The sequence below is a fragment of the Prionailurus bengalensis genome, chromosome A2 (genome assembly GCF_016509475.1).
Source record: "Prionailurus bengalensis isolate Pbe53 chromosome A2, Fcat_Pben_1.1_paternal_pri, whole genome shotgun sequence".
NCBI lineage: Eukaryota > Metazoa > Chordata > Mammalia > Carnivora > Felidae > Prionailurus > Prionailurus bengalensis.
In genome coordinates, this window is record NC_057348.1 from 84,538,346 (window position 1) to 84,543,242 (window position 4,897).

At 35.2% G+C, this 4,897-nt stretch overlaps 1 protein-coding gene across 1 annotated transcript in view; it reads right to left on the reverse strand.

The window, feature by feature from the left end:
* The window catches only part of SEMA3C (semaphorin 3C), a 178,791-nt gene that overhangs the window by 116,619 nt on the left and 57,275 nt on the right, over positions 1-4,897 (reverse strand). The gene's annotated exons all lie outside the window — the stretch shown is intronic.

Genomic DNA, 4,897 nt, shown 5'->3' on the forward strand with positions numbered 1-4,897 from the left:
CATTTACTAGTGTCTTAGTTGCAAGACAAGTTTATTAATATCTTGTTATTAAATGTGATGTCTCTAAATGTGGCCAAGGATATTCTATATTCACAAAGTAGGAAATGGAATCTGTCAGGCTGATAATTTTTTCTCCTCCCCTGAAACTTCCATAGTGTTTGGATATTGGACCCTGATATGTGGTTATCTAAGATATTGTTGTAATTTCACTTTATTTTTAATATGTCTAAAGGACTCAACCACACTTAAAGCATTGACATGTTGAAAGTATCACTAGGCATTTGCTACTCTAGATAGTGTAGACTACTAAATCCTTCTGTATAAGAAGAAAGCTTTCAGGAGAGTCTTATAAGAATAAGTAACCCAGGCCCCACTGTAAACCACTGGATCACAATTCCTTTGGGTAGGGCTCAACAATGGATACTTTAAATAAATCTTCCTCACAATACTGAATCTCAAGCAGGTTTGAGATCTACTGATCTATACTATGATAGAACAAAGATGTTTGCCTGTAGGCCTTCCATCTAGTTTAATTGATGGCCTGACATTAGACCTCAGAAGAAAATGTTTGGTTATCTAGATATCCAGATATACTCTAAACTGAAAAACCTGTGTGAATAATGTACAGCAAACCAGAGTACTGTTCATAGGATAGTTTGAAATTAGAGTTTTATGTTGTAAATTCATAAAACCACAGAGCTTTTGAGGAGGAATTTTAGTCCTTATTTTTATAGACGAGGAAACCACTAAATAAAGTAAGTCATGGCATCAAATATCTGTGTTTACAAATCACATATACTCAAATAAGAGTGCAAAAAATGAACAGGATATTTTTTTAAATGCCTACCAAGATCAATAGAAACAAGAAGCTTGAGTTACATCAGGTTGAGCCATCCACGTTCATAAAGCTGCTAGGTACAGCTCAGAGACCATTCTTGTTATATCATCCCACACAGCCCTGGGATTTTTTTTTTTTTTAAGTTTGTTTGTTTGTTTGTTTGTTCGTTTATTTTGAGAGAGACAGCAGGGGAGGGGAAGATAGAGAATTTCAAGCAGGCTCCCCACTGTGAGTGCAGAGCCCGACGCAGGGCTTGAACTCATGAACCATGATATCATGACATTAGCCAAAACCAAAAGTTGGACACTTAACTGACTGAGACACCCAGGTGCCCCAGTCCTAGGATGTTTAATTAGGTCAAATGCATTTTAGCCTATATGGGCTCCAGCCTTGAAGTAGAAATAATTCTACAATTTCCTCTTCCATTTAATTTAGGAATCATAGTTTAGGGAGGAAATAAATCTTTCGCTCCAACTTAAATTGGAATATAACTGAACCCTAGACATGCTAGAACTGAGTGGTATCTAAAAAGAATGAAGTTTGTACTCCTTCCTTAGAGTATTTGTCCCCTTCACTGCAACACTCAGACTTTTATAAGAGCTTTTGGTGTTTTAGGCTTATTTTTGTTTCTTTTACCTTTTATAATTTGAAACCTTCATCATATGAAACGTTTGTCTGAAACTCCCTCCTAAAACAGACATTCATTATACTTTAGTTCTGAGACCATATATCCAAGGGAAATGAGCAATAGTAAAAACTAAAGATAACTCCCCACTTTTTTGTATGTGAAAACCATGTATTTTAAATATATAAAGGAGGCATTATAATGCTTTACCCTAGTTACATGCTCAGACATACATATATAGATAATTTTTCCCCTTAATGTTTGTGGGTCTAGAAATCACTTCCATTGCTGTTTTTAACAAACACATCGCTAAGTTTTGGCACACCTGTCTTAGAGTTTTCGGTTGCTTTGGAAAAGTATCCAGCACATCCACAGAAGGGATATCTGATCTTTGATTTCCAAATTCATCCTAAAGATTTACATCAAGCCTCAGGTGGATCCAGTAAGCTCACAAATGCTTAGAAAAGCTTTCGTCAGGGTAGCAACCAGGCCTCCCGATCATGGCTATAGGACTGCACAAACTGAATTCCGTATGTTGAAGACAACCAAATGGGAGATTTAAATCAAATATACAGCTGATATAATTTTTGGAGTGTGTGTTTTCTATGTTAACGATTGTTCAGGGACACAAATTTTGAAACTGAAACTATTGCCACCGTATGTTGACAGCCTCTGTTTGGGTGTTTTGTGGGTTCACTGGATGACAAGCTCCTGTGTAAGACAAGGCACAAGGCCTTATTTGGTGATGATAGCTCAGCCTCCAGCTCAGTGGCTGGCACAGAAAATGTTTTTGAGCTGAACTGAAATTTAGAAATCTCCATCACCTTCCACATATGCTTTGGTTTAGGAGTCCCTTTTGTAAGTCGGCCAAACATAATTTATGCTTTAAATAATCTATTCTTAAGAATGTCTCTTCTGTTGGGCTACAGACTCATATGTAAACTTGGGAAACAACATTTTACTTAGGTATAAAATATAAAAGGCTATATGATACCCACTTAGCTTTTATTCAAATAAGTCTTAATTCTTCTGTTAATAATCCTAGTGTTTAAATGCATGTCCAGCAAATGCATATAAGCCAGTATTTTCATCCCACTCACCACTCAGCAATAATATTATTTCCTAGGGGAAATTAACTATTGTCTAGTGTTAACCGAGTATAGTAAACTATAACTATAATCCAGCAGCTTAAGTTTATAATTATAAAAATAAGTTTTTTAAAAAAGATTATGAATCTTCCCTCATGGCCAACTATTTTCTGGATTTGGGGAATATATGGACACTGCTATTACTTTCCCAAGATTCTTCACCATCTTGATTATAGCTACCCTTCAGATGGAGAACCATCATACTTCTGTTAACATGAGACTCTGGGCATATGATAGGTCCAACTATGTCCCTTAAAACATTGCTACAACATGGAAGAGAAAACTGACTCAATATGGTAAAACCTAAATACAGCCTGAGCTCTGTCCAACAACCTGATTGTTACAGAGACATTTTCCTGTTTCCATTTGATAGTCTTAAATAATCTCAATCAGAAAGCATGATCTAAGTTTAATTGGCAGAAACCCACAGTGGAGGTTTGAAATCCAAAACTGCAGAGGTCAAGGGCCTAGAGCCATTATTCTTCCAGCAGTGGCAGAAACAACACTGGCAAGTGCATTTAGTCAAAGGGGATGAACAGTGAGTAGGAGGCCACCCACACAAACCTTTGTTGTTTGCTTGGTTCTTTTCATAGAATACCATGAAGACAGGTGCTGTGGGGCTTGAAAGATTCTGTTTGGGGAGACCTGCTGCTTGGTGAGTGCTTTTTCTTCCATAGGTACCTCCGAAGCATGCTTTGGCATTTCTTCTTTAATTATATTTTGTTTATTTAGTGTCACTAATGTTGACATAGCTTTATATGTGACTTTAAATCAAAGGCACACGGGATGAAATAATATGGATTTTCACTTAATTAACAAAGATCTTTATCCAGTTGACCAAATACAAAATAATGGGAACATAGCGATAAGAAAATACTTTTGCCATTTTTTTCCCCTGACAATACTACAACACAGATTTTGAATATAGGGCATATAAAAAGTTGTTTTTCTCCTATATTCAACAAAACTTTGACTTTTAAATCTATTTATCCATCTATTCTTAAGCCATAGAAAAGTCTCTCTTTAAAAAGAAAAAAAAAAGTATTTCCAAAGGGCGTTGCTTCTAGATCAGTTACTTCAGAAAACTTACTATAAACACATTAGAAATTATCTAGTCATCATTTGTAATAATGTAATAAGTTTAATTTGCAGTTAAACTCATCACTAAATAGTATGATGTAAAATATTTACTTGCAATGGTTTTCAATATTATAGGCCTGCTTTGAATATCCAATAAAATACCTAAATTTTATAAGTTACTTCATTTTATGGCTACATCACACTTTACAAGAAGTAGCTGTGGCAATATATCAAGTCAAATATATATCAAGCCAGAATCTGGCTCCATTCATACAAATTAAACAGCTATAAATTTAAAAGGTTAAAGCCTTTATAAAGATTATCTCAAAGTTCAAAACATATAACTATTTTTGAAAAAACTACATTCACTCTTTCAAAAGTATTCTTCAGTATACATTTTTTGCCAATCACTAGGCTCTAAGAATATAATGTTTAATTAAAACACCATGTCTCTCTCTTCATAGAGTTTTATTCAATGTTTAACTCACTGTTGCAGGGTTATTATGTTGTCACTAAAGTAATGTTCAATTGCCCAATGATTAGAGAAAAATATCACGAAAGATTGGATATAATGTAGATTAATAAATAATAATAATCAAGAAAAACACACCAAGAAACAAAACAGATGAACATATGGGATGGGGGGGGGGGGAAGAAAAAGAAACAAACCACAGGAGACTCTATATGATAGAGAACAAACTGAGGGTTGATGGAGGAAGGTGGGGGGGATGGGCCAGATGGGTGATGGGTACTAAGAAGGGGACTTGTGATGAGCACTGGGTGTTGTATATAAGTGATGAAATCACTGAATTCTACTTCTGAAATCAACATTGCATTGTATATTAAAGAAAATATAAAAAAGAAAATATATAAGAAAGAAACACACCAAAAAAACCCACCATAGAGCCTCCAAAATATTATCAGATAAAATAGGTTTATTCCCCAGATCCACATAGATATAGACAGTTAAGTCTATCAGTCTAGATTCTACTTCTCTCCTGGGCTTGCAAAAATGCGACCAAATGTCTATTAAATCTCTCTTCCTGATTTTTGTAAATATAATTCCACGGCATGTGTTGATCAGAACTCATTATCTTACCTTCAAACCAGCCTTTGCCTTGTCTACTTTCTGCTGTGAAAAGTGCTGTGATTCTCCTGGACACTTTCCGGGACATCTTTCATTTTCTCTTAATGTTTCCCCAGCTC